Raw genomic sequence first — 17,170 nt, forward strand, 5'->3', positions numbered from 1 at the left:
ATCTTTAGTGATTGTCTTAAGTATATATGTGACTAGAAAAAAATCCCCTTTTGTGATGGAAGCTTTGGGTTTGTAAACTGTTTACAGGAATGACTGGGTAGTATAAATATTCTGTTAATTTGAAATAGACCTTTATAACTTTAAACATAACAATTAAATTTCAGTTGACAGAGATAAGTAGATATATCAAACAGGTAAAAGCGAGAACCAGAGTGTAAATTCTGATTCGCAGGTTGTAGCAGTCGGAGAGGTTTATAGAGACAGTCAGTGATGAGAAGACAGATCCCTTGTAGATAGAACAGGGGACCCTGGAAAGGGACAGTATTTCATAAACAAGCCATGTCAAACCAAGTCAGTGAAAGAAGAAATTAGAGGCAAAAATAAAAGTGCAAAAGAGACAAAAAGTAAATGAATTGTATGTGTCAGCAGGCTTTGCCAGCAGAAACTGGCTGGACTGCGTGGCCATGCCTACAGCTAGGTTATGAGGTAAGCATGGCAGTGTCAGTAAAAACGTTTCCAAGCTAGGTGTTATATTAGGCTGCATGTTTAAGTTGCCAAGATGGTAGCCACCATAGGCACATTTCTGTCTGCTGGCAGAAGTGGCCATTTTTCTCCACGAGTGAAACACCTGTAGCTCTAAGAAAGGAATGAGTGGCCAGTGCCCAGTTATAAAACCTGAGAGACCCCTTGTGGTTCATGCAGTAAAATATCTGAAAATAGCAAACATCATTAGTGGGGAAAAAATGAACAGCTTTTATAGTGTCCCGAGCAGACATTAACTTAAGCCAGGTAATTAAGAGGTGTTGGCATCTGTAGGGAGGAGAAATATGATAGAAGGCCAGCTGGATGCAAAACAGGAATTTGTCATTTGAAGCTGAATGAACAGAGGAGACCAAACAGGACATTCCTGTGTGGAAGTTGCTTCCTGACCTGAGACAGGTTTAGCCTCAATGGGAAGTGGCAAGAAGACTCTGTGACCAATAGGAGCTTTCCTCAAGTTTAGCTTTCAAAGCTAGAAGAATGAGATTTAGAAGAAGAAAGAGAATGCTGAAGAGAATGCTTAGCAGAGACATAGAGAAATGCTTGGACGTAGGCTAACTCCTTCCATGGACAAGAACACTGGCAGTGACTATAAAGGTCCCATAAAATATCAGGATCTAGAGAACCATTTGTTAGCACTGAGATAAGTGAGTCTGGATGCCTTAATGAAAAGGATTAAGAAAATGGGTTTTAAGATTTCTAAGAGGCATTCCAGAGGAGAAGACTGCTTATGTTCCTTCGTTTGTTTGTCACCCATGAGCCAGGCCCTAAGTAAAAAAAATAGCAAAATCAACTCTTCAGAACTTGTCAGTGCTTTTCTGAATTTTCTACATCCCCAGCACTCAAAAGCCACTACAGCTGTTGTCTAAGTTCCCAGCCACTGCTCAAGTCGGCATCAGATCAGGTCTTGCTTGTGCTGCCATAGTGTTCAAACATGCAGAATGTAAGTGTTCTACCTCCATTCATTTTGCCATGAGGAATCTGAGTGACCTTTGAGGAGGACAGTATCTGTTTGGTTTTTACTGCTGAAAAGTTTCTGCACCCCAATGAGCCTCTCTGCCAAAACAGCAAACAAAATCATACCAAATCTATCCAAATTGGAAAATGTTCACATTTAATGAATTCAATTCTCCCAGATGAGAAGACAAAAAGGAGACCTGAAAATCACATGACCACTCCTGGCTAGTATTTAAACTGCAGGCCCCAAAACAGACATGTGATTTTCATGGGTCATGATATGGCAGAATTTCTGAGGGTGAGCAGGGTTTGAAGATGGAGCAATGGGAGAGGGGGTTTTCCACCAGCACATTCCAGACTCTTTGGGTATATGGATGCCAGAGGCTGGGGTGAAACGTCCACTAGAATACTTCTTTTTTCCCAGTATTAGGCAAAATTAAGCAAACATATGGCAGGAATTCATGGCTAAAAATAGAGGAACATGAATTAATGGATCTCACTCTATCTTGAACATCTAGCTTTCATACACAGCTTATGACTTACTTTCCTGGGACCAAGACACACACAGCATGCTAGATTGTCTCTATATCATTGATCAACAAAGTCCATCTCTAACAGACATTCGCAATGACAAATTTGGAATTAACCATCAGGTGAGACCCATTCACACAACTTTAGGGTGTCAAATAGCACAAGATTGCAAGGATGACAGCAAAAGTTAGGTTGACATGAAGACAAGTATAACTATATTGAATAAAGCCAGTGTTGTTCAGATAACATATAATAGGTTTCCATGCTGACAGCTCCAAGATAGGCTATGCTAGAGGGTCAGGTTGCAGTTGCCATGGTCACGCTAGAATGCTGGAGGTGCAGGAATGTGGGATATGTGTAAGGAAGGCTGCAGTGAACAAGTGCAGCAAGCCTGGGAGAGAGGCCAGGTGGAAGGCTGAAGGGAAGGCAGAAAAGTTTCCGAGTATGCCTCTTGGAGTCCATTTCTTGCAATCACATTCCCCACCTCCTGGACATTGAAAGACATTATTTGTTGTGTTCCCATTGGTATTTCTCATTGCTTTGGACAAGACTTTCCTCACTGTCACCTATGATTTCCTTTTAAAATGCCAGTCTAATCTTATCTGTGACATTGTATTGTGTAAAGACTCAACATTCATTTTGATTTTTTAAAGGATCAATACTTTGAGCCCCAAAAGACACTTTGAACCTCAGACTTTCTTACATTGTTGGAGTTGTTAATCATTCTGGGACACTGCATGTTGCACTAAATGCAGTTTACCTTATGAGATTTCTATGTATCTTATGTATTGGAATTTAATGGGTTATTTGTGAAAAGTCCCCGTTCACAAGTAGAAAATGCTTTTTTAAAAAATAATGGTGATACCATTTTGGCAGTCCTGTGGGATCTCTAAAAGTGAGGAATGCCCTGTATAGTAGATCTAGAGCTGTTCCTTTGACAATTAAGCCAAATGCTTAGTTTCAGCCTCCTCAGCTTCCAGGTCTCCCACAGCATGGACTTCTCCCATCCCACAGTCTACACTCCTTCTACTAATTTACTACACCATGACTTCCTCATTCCATTGAATTACAACACTCTAAACAATGTGCATAAGTGAACCTTTGTTTGTCAAGTGGTGTTTGATGCATGGCTTCAGTAACTAATACAGAGTCATTGAATCGATGAAAATTCATAGTAAATTACCTATTCCCTATAATCCTTCCACCATTTAAAAGACAAATTCTATTATGCAAATAGTGTTCAAAATAAAATATTATCATGTCTTTCCTCAGAGGTTTAACCATCTAAAATACAAATATTGACAAATCACATATACTTTTTCCCTTGTATCAGTGATTTTGTAAAGAATATTCCTCCATGTATCTTTTCATCAAACTGCAAATGATGATGCAGAAACATTTATATATTTAAAATTCAATCAGTGAGGGAGAATATGCGGTATTGATAGTTTCACTTACTGGGGTGGGTGGGTCTATAGAATGAAGCAGTGATGAGTGAATTCTTACATGACGGACTATGAAAAGAAGCTTTACATTAACCTATGATCTTTGAGGGTCTTATGCCAACCACAGAAGGCTGAGCTCAGTTTGAGAAAGAAGGAAAGCTAATTATGCCTCTTGCCTGTTCATCAGCCTCCCAGGTCCAGGCAAGAATCAGAAGCAGCAGGGAGTCTAGTCAAGCAGCAACTCATTTATTGTCACAGGATAAGCATCTTTTAAAGCAAGCAAAAAACCTCAGAGCAGGAAAACAGTTCACGAATGGATGTAAGGTCAGCTTATCACACACCTAGGTGAACATGAGCATATCTTGCAGTGGTCTACTCTGGTTCAATCTTGACAGCCAATCACCATTTTTTGGAGGGCTTAATACAGGAGACATTTATTGTTTCATAGCTCTAGAGGCAAGTGTTTGGAATCAAGGTGTCTTCTGGGTCACATGTCCTTAACAGGAACTTAGGAAAGAAATACTCTACACCTCTCTCACAGCTTGTGGAACTTCATAGTTGCAGAAAACCCTTGGCTTGTAGCTGTGGTCCTATCTTGTTTGTACAAATAAAGCTTGCCTGAAGATCAGAGGGCAGAACTAGCCACTAGGTAACCCTAGAGGTCTGGAGGTCTGTACAGACAGACAGGAAGTGATTGAATAGGAGGAGACATGAGCTCAGTCTCTTCAGTCTAAGGATATCATAGCGGCAAGAACTCTAGTGGCTGGCTGCTCTGCTTCTCTGATCCTTCTTCTTTCTCCCCCTGATACTGGACTCTGGGCTTTTACTATTAAGACCTATTAGAACTCCTGCTACATGTAGCTCCATCATTCAACCCCGCCTTGTCATGGTCTTTTCTCTGTGTGTCCTTACATCCTCTGACTTCTGTGCCTCTCCTCCCTCCTCCTGCTGTCTCTTTTTATTTTTTAAGATTTTTTAAAATTTTAAATAGCTTGTTTTACATGTCAATCTCAGTTCCCTCTCCTTCCCCTCCTCCCGCACCCCCCATCATCCCCCCCATCCTCCCACCCTATTGCCAACTCCTTCCACATAGGGGATATCTAGAGTCTATCATTTCACTCAGGGTAGGATCCAGGCACTTCCCTAAGAGTCCAGGCAGAGAGAGCAACCCTCTTTGTGTTATGGACACATGATGTCTATTAGTATTCGAGGGATAAACACTGGTCCACTGCTCAGGACCCCATAGGTAGCCCAGGCCTCCTCATTGACTCCCTGTCTCTCCCTTCTGACTTCCCCTTGGCGCCTTCTTTAACTGGCTCATGTGTCCTTCATGAGTATATTTTGAGAGGTGGTAGAACACAAGTGACAAGAAGGTTTGTTCTCCTCTCAGCTTTGGTCAGAGGATACATTTTGCAGAGTCTAGTGGTAGATGCATAAACTCATAATTAGTTAGCATGATGAGAATGAGCTACTATGCATGCTCATCTGTGGATGGGTAATTTGTCTTAACCTCCCACTAATGAAAACTCATGAAACAAAGAGGAAGAATGATGAGAAAAAATGTAAGAGCCTGAAACTAGAGAGGAGTACACTGCAATGCCTTATGGGACAGGACATAAGTGATACACACATCAACTCAAAGCAGCTGTGTGTCTTGCACTAGACTTGCACAAGATCCAGATAGTCAAGTTTCCAGCAGGTATGAGGAATCATCTCCCAAGGCCCCAGCACTAGCTGAGGAGATCTTAACAACTGATAGTTTTGGAAGGAGCAGACTAGTTTATCTATGGGCTTTTGACAGCTGGCAGAAGGTTTGTGTCCCAATAGGTGTTTTCACAAACATTCATAGATAGTCAGGCCTAACTGGATTCAGTTACATCAATAAGAATTTTTAAGGAATGTTAAGTCAAGAAGAAGAAGACTGATGAGGGTTTATCAGAGTGATTTAGAGGGAGGTAGTGGCCTATATAGGCTTCATAGAAAAATAACATTAGTGTTTAAAAAGTGTACATTTTATGTACCAATTCAAAAATATATATGAATATGAAGAGCAGCGCAGTAAAAAGACCAAGTAACATATAAAGGCAGACGTATTAGAATGAAACCTAATTTCTCTGTGGAAACTCTGAAAGTCAGAAGGTCCTGCATAGATGTTCTACAGACACTAAGAGACCATGGATGCCAGCTCAGACTACTATAACCAGCAAAACTCTCAATCACTATAGATGGAGAAAACAATATATTCCATGAAAAAACCAGATTTACACAATACATGTACCCCATAATCAATATTCTTAACTCCTCTATAAAAGCTATATTAATTTTATCCTTATTTGACCCATTGAACATTATTGTGGAAACAGCATAAAGTGTGTAATGTAATTTTCAGTGTTTACTTACAAATGTTCGCTTATTCTTATTATTACTGTGCTGTCTCTGCTCTTCTTCAGAGGTATGTCTTCCATCTTCAATGCCAGAGTCTGTCAGGAAGTGCTCATAATTCAGTAAGGAAAGTACAACGAGGATTTAGGTTTAGAAAAAAACATATACTTTAAAATATATTACTTACATCTCTCTAGAGGATTTATTACATTTTTTTCTGTTTCACTGTCCATACTGGATGAATGGGGTTCTTCTGTGGAAGTTTCCTGCAGTTCACTCTGTCACATGAGTATTGGTAACATGTTTTAGAAATGTCTTATTTGAATTCCTAATACATACCTGAATTCCTAATTTTATGGTGAATATACTTGAACAAATATGAATTATATAGTATATATTAAAGACAAACAGGAATATTTTAATAGCAAAACTATTACTCATTTCCATGGCACTTCATTTGTAAGAGGAACACAAAAGAGAGCAAACACATTCACAGTGTTGGACCTGATGAACAATATGAACAATTGTAGCTATTTTGATTATGAATTGTTAACACTAACTTGCTTTCCCAAATAAATTGGGAAGATGTTTATAAAATAAATAAAGCTCTAATCTATTATCAGGAAATTTTCTTTAAACAATGCTCCACTTTGAATGCACTCAGACCCCATACACTCACAGGAAGTGTGACTATAAGTAGGAGTTCCTTTATTGAAGTAGGTATGACCTTGTTGGAGGAAGTGTGCCACTGTGTGGTATGACTTTGTTTTCTCCTATGCTCATATTATGCCCAAGGTAGAAACAGGTTGATTTATTGCCTACTTGTCAAAATGTAGAACGTTCAGCACCTTATCCAGGACCATGTCTGCCTGCTGCTGTGTCCCTTCAAGATGATGACAATGGATAAGACCTTCGAAACTCTAATCCACCTGAATTAAATATTTTTCTTTCTAAGAGTATCCATGCTATGGTGTATCTTCCCTAAAATTGAAACAATAAATAAGACAAACAGTATCGATTTCTATTTTCCTATTTGTCTCCATTTAACATACTTCTCGTGCCTTATTGCTCCAGCTAATTGTCTTGAGTACAATATTAAACAAGACTGAGGGACACTGCCAACCTGATGTCTTAATGACTTTTAAGTGATGACTTCATATTATCCTCCAATTAGGATGATGTTGGCTGATATCTTTTATTGTATTGAGGTATGGTCCTTTCTGTAATACTAACTCTGGGAGTTTTATCATGAAGGAATTTTGGATTTTGGCAAAGGCCTTATCTGCATCTATCAGGAAAATTATGTGATTTTTATCTCTAATTCCATGTCAGTGCTTTATTAAATCTATTGACATCTTATCTATGGGAGTTCTAGACCAAGCCTGGTCTACAAGAGCTAGTTCCAGGACAGGCTCCAAAACTACACAGAGAAATCCTGTCTCTAAAGAAAAAAAATGTTGATTTATGTATTTCAAATCATCTCTGCATCTCTGAGACGAAACCAACTTGCTCACAGTGGATCATTTTTCATATGTATCTCTTTTTACATTTCACATTATTTGATGGAGCAATTTCATATATCTTTTCAAAGGCAATTTTGTAGGCTATTGGCTGCTCTCCTCATCAGTACTACCCAGTGTTTAGGGACTCTGCATGTAGTCAATATTAACTAAGGAAATTTTTATAGCTTCAAGATATTACACAATGCCTTCACAATATCCTGAGACTTCAGTGAGAATAATATTTTTATGTTTTTTTTCTCTGAACAGACTGTGTAAACTAGAAACATAGGGTGCTTGATATCTATGTGAACTCTTCTCAATACTTATTTCATTGAAATGTGTCCATTAAGTAAAGTGGATAATTAAAGGAAATAACTAATTTTGCTTTGAAATGACGAACTGCAAATGATAGTTTTTTATTCTTCCTGACATTGCCAGCCTACAATCCCATGGCCAGAGAGTCTGGGAAACAGAACCTTAATTCAGTGACTGATAGATGGAAAGGAAGACTCCCACGGCTAAGCACTGAGCTGAACTCAAGAAATCCAGTGACAGGGAGGACTAATTAAGACAGGGCATTAAGACTGGGCTTGTTTAACACCCTGAAACAGCTAAACTGACAAGGGTTAGCTCTTGAATCAGAGACAGATGCCTGGGAATCCAGCATGGGACTTATCAAGACCCCCTGAATGTGTGTGTCAGTGAGGAGGACTAGGTAATCTATTGAGCCTTGGGTAGTAGATCAGTATTTATCCAGGATATACAAATCAACTTTGGACTCCCATCTAACAATGAGAGTTGCACTCTCACCCATAACTCTTGGGGTAGGGTCTAGGCCCTGCCCTGGATGAAATGACAGACTATGGTTCACCCCCATGGAGGGCCTCACCCTCCCTGGGGAAATGAGGAGATAGTGGGGGGTTGGTGGAAGGGCACAGAAGGAGGGGAGGGAAATGGAGAGGGAGCTGGAATTGACATGTGAAGCAACCTTTTTTCTAAATTATATAGGGCAAACAACCCTATTCATCAGTGTCAGATAATGTAGGATACATATAAAATCCCATAGCCTTACATTCCCTTTATTTTTGGAAAAGAGGCCAACAGTTCACATTAGAGAAAACAAAGGGTCCTGGTAAAATTGGACAGCTGTAAGTAGATAAATAAAATCTGATTCTTATATCAAACTCTGCACAATACTCAACTTCCAATGAACCAGGTATCTCACCGAAAAGGCAGAGAGGTACAGATTATTGATCAATGTATTAGCACAACAAAAGACTTTCTCATCAGGAAACTGGTTGTACAAAAACTACCAATAATTTCCAAGACGTAATAAAAGGGACCACATGAAACTAAAAATCTTGTGAACCACAAGACAACATGGAAGAATGCCTAAAATTAACCTTAACCCTAGACCTGAAGGCAATGGTGGCTCTCCAGCCATACCAGCTTTAGCAAGGCTGGGCCTACAATGAGCCATGGCCATGTCCTTCCATTGCCAAGGATGACGACTATGAATCAGAGGCTGTCCACAACCCGGTGGTGGGCTGGCCGAAGGGCAAGTTGGACCTAGCCTCAGAGGTGACTTTGAGTGCTAATACAACGACAACAGAAGGTCGCAGGCACAGGATACAATGCCGCAAGCACAAGGCCTGCCTGCAGAAGGACTGCCTAGAGTGCCGATTTTGCAAGGATATGAAGAACTCTGGAGGCCCCAGGTACATGAAGCAGAGTGGTATCATCCTGCAGTGCATCGTGCCAATGCTGCCCCACACCGCTGTGTGCCTTGTGTGTGGCAAGGCAGGGAAGGAGAACACAGAAGAAGAGTAAGTCTAGTTTAACGTCGTGCTAATGGAGTGCTCCATCTGCAATGAGGTCATCCACCCTGGATGCCTTAAGATTAAGGAATCAGAGGGTGTGGTCAACAAAGAACTTCCCAGTTGCTGGGAGGATATGAAGCGTTACCGTGCTGGCAAGACCAGAAAGCAAAAGCAAGGCCCTGGCTTTAAGTTTGCCTCCAACATGCCTGGCTCCTTGTTCAAGGAGCAGAAAATGAACTGGGATAACATGGAAGCACAGGAGCCTGCCAAGTGGAGGAGTGACTGTGAAGAGGCTCCCCGACGCAGGTCAGATGAGCATCCCAAGAAGGTGCCTGCAGATGTCTGATGATGAGCATCCAAGGAGGAAGAAGAAATACGAGAAGTCCCAAGTTCTGAGTGGATGCAAGCCAACCTCGACTCTTCAAAAATGTCCCCGTTCCTCCTCCTGCCTCTCCTCTAGACTCCAGCAAGGCAGCAGTCTCAGCCCCTCATGTAGTTCCAGTCTCAATTAAGAAATGACATTCAGATATTGGGGAAGTCTCATGACTTCTATAAGACACTAATAAGCAGAATGATTGCACACTGGAAAGTTAAGAAGTTCATACATGAGTATTAAACATTAGCAATGAGGTTAAATTTGGATGTATTTTATTGTCACTGTGAATGTATTGAAGCATGCTTGATACTGGTGCAATATTATTGCTTATTAAAAAGCCTACTGTCAATACTATCCAGATACAATTGGTATTGAGAAGTTTGTGTGTACGTAATATATGATAATATATATGTGATTTTCGAAATTTTCCTGCTTGAGATTGCTGTGTTACAGACTCAGGTTTGCAGATTGGTTGCGAGTTATCGCTCAGCTGAATATATTTTGAAATGAGATATTTAGTCAGTATATGGACCTCAAGCTACATGTAATTATTCCATGTTAATATTAAAAGGTATTTACCTCTGGGTGTGGACATTTTATGACCCAAACTGAAAGAGAAAGAATATATCATCAATCATATGCAAAATGACAACTCCAAAACTGTATCTAAGAAGGCTTTGGATGGCCATGGAGTCTCATTCCCTTCTCACAAAATAAACACCTTTAATTTTATGGAGTAGGACAGCAGCTGACAGAAATATACTGAAGCATACCAAAATCAATGTACAAACTCAATGTAATATACATCGAAATTCCTATATAACTTATAAAAGAGATGGTAAACACAACCACAACAGCATCATAAAGCCTTTCAGCTTCACACAGAAATACAAGTAAAAACAAACAAACAAAAAACCAAACACTGAATACATTAAAATGTAAATACTAAAAGAAGCTTCAGAAATCAGTGTCTCAGATGGCATGTTTTATTACAGAGCTAGAGCAATACAAACAGCATGGTTTATCATCAATATAGACAAATTGATGTACAGATAGAAGTCCATACCCCAATAGTCTCATAATTTTTGATAAGGAATCCAGAAAAACAAATAGGAAAGTATCTCCCAAACATGGTGTTGACATGCAGTTAGTATCTGAAATATATAAAGAAGAATAAATTGGACTCCAAGAAAACCAATAACCCCATATGAATGGTACAGATGAACACAAAGAAAAATTTTAAAATATGAGGCACATAGGGGCGAGAATCAGGAGAATGCAAACCAAAACTACTTGGAGACTTCTGTTTGCTCCTGTCTAAAGGGCTAAGATCAATTAAACAAATGACTATTCATTCATGTGTGGATGTGGTGAAAAACAAAAACTTATTCAGTACAGGTGAGAATGCAAACATGTACATCCATTACATAAAACAATTTGGAATTTTCTCTGCATGCCAGAAGTCCACCTATACATCTGTTCATCATTTACCCAAAGACTCTATGTGCTAATACATAAATACCTGCTCATGAATGTTCATTATTGATCTATTTATGAAAGTCAGATTCTAGAAAGAGCCTAGTTGTTATTTAACTGACGAATATAGATTGAAAATGTGGTGGATTTTCATCATTTTGCCTCGATCAAAAATAGAAATTTTGAAGATTATGTATGAATAGATGAAGCAAAAAAATCATGGAGAGTGAGGAAACCCAGATCCAAACACAAATATGGCATATATTCCTTTATGTGTGGGTGTTAGCATTTAAGCCTTCAACAAGTATGCCAAAATACATCAGACCAGAGAGATTTTGTTTCAAGAAGGGACTGCAGCAAAGGATCACTCCACTAAATGGAAATAGAATACACACCAATAGATAGACACTAGGAGGATAAAATGGGAAGGGCAATTTACTAATTTCCACTTGAAAAGGCACATGAAAACATACTACTGTAGAAGCTTCCTAAATAATTATGTGTATAAAATAAATACAAAAGTCTCCAAATAAGAGATTGTACTGTGTGAATCCTTCAATTATGCCTTGTTGAGACAATGGACAAAGTGGAGCCATTAATACCCTATATATGTCACATAGAAGAAAACTCATAGATCAATCTGTGACTACTTCAATTTTACACATTGCTCCCATTTATAAATATATGGGTCTTATTACCACTATCATTGCTGTAAGCATGAATTTATTCCCTGATTTCTTTGGCTATTGTAACATACCAGCTTTTTGTCTTACATAAAATGACTTCATGATGACGCTTACCTTGACTCATCTGGTTTACTTCTGCATCACTTCCTGGGGTGGAAGTGTGCGGAGCCTTTCTGGAAGATCCCTGCCTTGGATTAGGGTAAAAGGTACTCTGTCAAATGATATAAATAATGTATGTCATAAGGGTCTCATTTTCTGTCTCTGAATTTAATATGATATCTGATTTCAAGAAAATTGTTCATAAAATATAAGCAGTATGAAATTTGAATAGGGAATCTTAAAGACACAGTTGGATGAAAGTCTATTTTTCATTTCTCATGACAACTAATGATGAATGAGTAATATTGTAGTGGGAATTCTAACTGGTCATGGTAATAAAAACCTAGAGTCAGATATGAGGGAAAGTGTTGGATATCAGAGAAGCAGAGCCGCTTGCTACTAGTTCTTACTTCTAGGAAATCCTATGACTGACTAGGTCAATATCCTGTCTCTACAAATCATCAGACTGAATGCTGTCTCTTTGCAAACCTCAGTCTGAATCCTCTGAGTTCTTGTCTCTTCATGATTTCTGTTTTACTCGCTGGCCAGTCATATCTCTCCTGTCACTAAATCCATAGTGCTGGGAATAAATCTGTGTGATACGTCTCTCTTTTAGACTGATTCAATATCTTCTAGCACAAAATGTCCTTTAAGTCATAGAAATTCCTTTGCCTCTGTCTCTCAAGTGCTAGGATTAAAGGTTTGTGCCCCCACTCCCTCGCCTGTATGGACAGCTAGTGGCTTAGATCTGCACTTGCATCGTCAGGCATGTTTTGGTGCATCCATCCTAAATATCCCCACAAATATAGTACAGAGCATCAGTATCCACAGACAGAATGATACCTGATATGCATATGTCAATATATGTAATGATTTTATGTTACAAAACATATAACTAATGTGTACTTCTTAGTAAAGTTGAAGGATGTTAATTATGAGAATGTTTATAATTCTTTAGTAGGTTCATTCCTCTTGTAAAATATTAAAATTAAGAAGTGTTATGCAATAGCTATATATTGGTTAGACTCCATATGATATATGTGTCATATGAAAAGTATTTGTATCATATATTCATTGATTATGAAAGGTAAAAGGCTGAAGGGATTCAATTTCAGTAAAAATGAACTAAAAGAACTGACACACTTTTAAATTCCTTAAGAAGAGGTAAATACTGGAGGAAAACCATAAAGACAAGGATTTTTCTATGAAACATTTAAATAGTTACTTTAGAATATTAGTAGTTTTAATATGCAACTAAATCTCAGGGAATAGAAATCTTCACCAAACACATTTTCACCATTTCTTCTACATTTTTACTAGAATGACCAATTATCCCTTTCTGATCATTTATGAATTTTACAAGTTATGAGAAGATACTCTCCACAATTCCATTTGCCTAGTAATGCCATCGTATTTAACAGTCAGTGAATGGACTCACACTCATCTTCTAAATCAAGTTACCCTTCATACATAGATATCTAGGGACCAATTACCTTTCTTACTCCTGCCCTGGATTAATGACAATCTTCCATAAACACCCCCAACTGCTATATATTTTCTTTTCTAAAATATCAATTAAAACTAAAATGTTTGATTTTTGCTTCTTTCATGTTCTATCATTATAGCATAGGTGTCCTTCTGGAATACTCCTTGCTTAATTTCTCAACATAGTGTAGATATTCACAATGGAGATTTGTGTAGTTTTACAACATTAAAATTGTGTTCAGAATGCCCGTACACTTCATTGAGAAAATAACATGGTGGTGTGTCTCTGAACAGACTGTGGAAAAGAAAATCCAAAGTATTATAAATCTATTTGAATTCTCTACATTGACACAATTCCTAATAAGGAATTAAGGACTTTGAACAAGAATGTGGAAATAGTTGATTTTATTCATTGAATTTTGAAAAAAATTTGAGTTGTTCCTTCATAATTAAGCCTGCTTACTAGAAGGAAAATGTCTTTCTTTATTGGCAGTTCTGGTAATTACAGGACCATATTATCTCCTCAAATGAGGACTTTGAAATAATCTGATGACAATGACAAAAATATTGCTCCTTGGCAGAAGTGAGTATAATCATCAGATCAAAAATTTTGTGTCTGCAGGGCGAGTCAACACTATGAAATGAATCCATTTCTGAAATCCTCAATTCTATATCTTCTATTTCAGAAATCAGGCAAAGAACTTAATACATACCATAGCCATAATCACATAATTATTTACAGAACACCAAAATAAAAGTTTTAGTTGTGTGACTGGACTCTAAGAATGCATGTAGGTAAAAGTGTTTCATTTTAATGTTAAATTTCTCATCTATTGACTGCATATAGTAGCCTGAAATATATTTTACTTTGTCCTATGGTAAGGTCATTAAGCCAAACAGTATTAAGTGAGAAATGGGAATTTAAGCAAGTACATATCAAGTTTTCATATCCTTCATTCGTATCAGAGACATCTTCATTTCCAGTTTTAAATCTGGTATTGTTTCTAACTCTATTTCTTCTGACAAATTCTTATTTTATTTAAAAATAAAAACAACAATTAGATACACAACATTCTGTGCCAGTAATGGAAATTCATTCATAATTAGAATTTAGAAAATTATTCTTATTAAAGATTTCAATTAGATATATTTAGAAAATGAACACTTACATATTTAAAAAAATGGCATAGGTTTAGAAATACCACTATATTGCCTGTATAGACACTACATGTCATAAGTTTCAAGATAACCAAATATTTGACCAGTTCATACAGAAATGAATACACGAATACACCTTACACAAATGAACAAGATACATATAATCTACATTTTCAGATGTCATAGAATAGAGAACATTAATCAGGTGCTCACACTGATACACATACACACACACACACACACACACATACTTACACACATTCAGAAACATAAATGAAAGACATTTAACAAGAGTAAGGAAGCCAAATTTCCTGAATCTCAGTGTAATTCTGGAGAATTAAATGAGCACTGAATCGTCTTTGTGGAATTTCTTTAAATCTTGAGATGGTACAATGGGTGTAAAGAATTTAATATTAACTGAAAGATTTTGAGTACAATTGTAAGATGAAAGTGAAATTTTGCTTTTGTCACAAGTCATCAAGGGCCTCATTTTAAACAGGCTATAATCAATGCAAAACATGTAAACCTCTAATGGGTGAAGAGATATTTCCTTTGATTTGATTATAAATTTTGAATGTACAATATATTTTCATCATATATTCCCAACACAATCCCTCCTAAATTCTTCCCTATCTTCCTACATAGCCAATTTTATAGACTTTCTATTCCAAATCTACCCCAACATACACACTCACAACCAACAAGAAAAAAAGACACAAAAAAAGCACAAAAGCCCTCAATGCCACCACAGACACAAAGTGCAACAGTATTTGTTTTGTGCTGATCAACTACTCCTGGTCATAGTGTCTAGTCTGGAGTGTGCTCAATATACCCATGGATTCTCCAAGGGGAAAAGTGGTTTTTCTGTTGCCAACTGGTATTATATACAAATTGTGGTATTTCATACAAAGGTTATGGAAAGCAGCCTGTTACCTCTGCCAACTCTCAATGCTGGGGCTAAGTCTGGTTGGAACATGCACAGGTCATATGCGTACTGCCACAGACTCTGAGTTCATAGGTGTATTGTTCTTGGTCCTAGTATATCTGGAAACCCCTGTTTCTTTGACATTGTCCAAAACCACTGGCATGAATGTATATAAAATAACAGTTCCAAATAAAGAAAAATTATAACATATCCTCATTCTGTTCTATTAATAAAGTAGGAAGGTGTATAATTAATATATGTCAAACTTCATTCCTCAGCATGGAAAATAACCATTTTTAGGAAACCATTACATCAATTCATTGTAAAACAGCTACAGAAATTATGACAAACACATGATACCCTTGAAAACTAAGGTTATAAGCGAATAAACAAATGTGCACATTGATGTTAGGAATGCCTTTTTAGGAAAGTTCAGTCATTGTCATGTAATTACTCAGTGGTAATTCCTACTTGGTCAAGGTTATTCAAAAACTGCCAAGTAAATTAAAGCCTTCATGTGAGCTAGGGTAATGGGAGAGTCATGGAAATGCTGATCCCTTGGACATTTCCCTCAGTTTCTCTCCACATTCTCTAGATATCTTCCATGTATAGGACATCACTCATGTTCCCTCTTCTACAGTTTTCAGTGATGCTTTCCAGCCTTTATTTATAAATCCCAGGAAGGTGCAGATTCCTGAAAGTATAGGCTCAAAGGACCTGAAAAGCAGCTAATTCCCTGGTTCAGACAAATAAGCGAAATGAAGATTCAACAACACACATTCCAAGCCTAGATATGTTACTAAATTCTTTTTTTAATTTTTAATTTTAATTTTAAATAGCTTTTTTACATGTCAATTCCAGTTCCCTCTCCCTTCCCTCCTCCCTTACTCCCCCATCCTCCCCTCAGCCTCCCACCCTATTGCCAATTCCTTCCACATAGGGGATATCCTGTAACCTATGGTAGGAACTTAGTTGTTTTAAAAAAATTCATCATGAGACCACATTCTTCTTTCCATTTATCTCCATGATGGTCCTTTTGAAATAGTCCTTCCCTGGTGAAAGACATTAAAATTGTACAAATTCATTCTGATGCTCTTTCACTTAGCACACTTGACCCACTCCCATAATTTTAGACAGAAACATTCAATCAAATACTGTAAGCAAAGACTGCTCTTACAGTAAAAGAACACATGTGAATTTAAACTGGGCTATTTGTATTTCCATGTCATAGAATACTAGTTTTTAGATTTGTGGTTTTCATCAAAACAACTTTTTTTTACAATAATGAGGTTGATGTGCTCAAGATGTTTTAAGTAGGTTTCAAGTTTCCTTGAAAAACCAAAAATTAGAAGACCTGAAATTCTCTAGCAAATGAAGAAGGAATAAATAGCAGAAAAATCTAAACTAAACATCTTCCAACATAAAGAGAAATAAATGTACAATATAAATTCCAAGATGCTTACTGTCATAGTGAAAAAAGAACTTAATAAAAGGAGAAAACATGATTTTCCTCATGGAACCATCTTACTGTAGTCATAGTATTAAGAGAATACAGTCTGACAGTGCTGTCATGAGCTGGCAATTTGTTAACTGTGGGATCACGGAATTAATCAAACTCTCTGGATGACCTCTACTAAAGTAGCAAGACACCTAGTCACATGGATATGCATGCTTAAAAACATATGATTATATTAATACCTCATATACAATAGTTGAATCAGATGGAATCCAGTGAAGAATTAAACATTCAGTCAACACTAGCTTCTTTTCCCTGATTCAAATTGTAAG

The 17,170-nt window shown here is 37.5% G+C and overlaps 1 pseudogene; it reads right to left on the reverse strand.

Moving 5' to 3' along the window:
- Positions 1-17,170, reverse strand: part of LOC121136435 — a 213,022-nt pseudogene that overhangs the window by 118,539 nt on the left and 77,313 nt on the right.

Source organism: Mesocricetus auratus, unplaced genomic scaffold (genome assembly GCF_017639785.1).
Source record: "Mesocricetus auratus isolate SY011 unplaced genomic scaffold, BCM_Maur_2.0 Super-Scaffold_100123, whole genome shotgun sequence".
Classification (NCBI taxonomy): domain Eukaryota; kingdom Metazoa; phylum Chordata; class Mammalia; order Rodentia; family Cricetidae; genus Mesocricetus; species Mesocricetus auratus.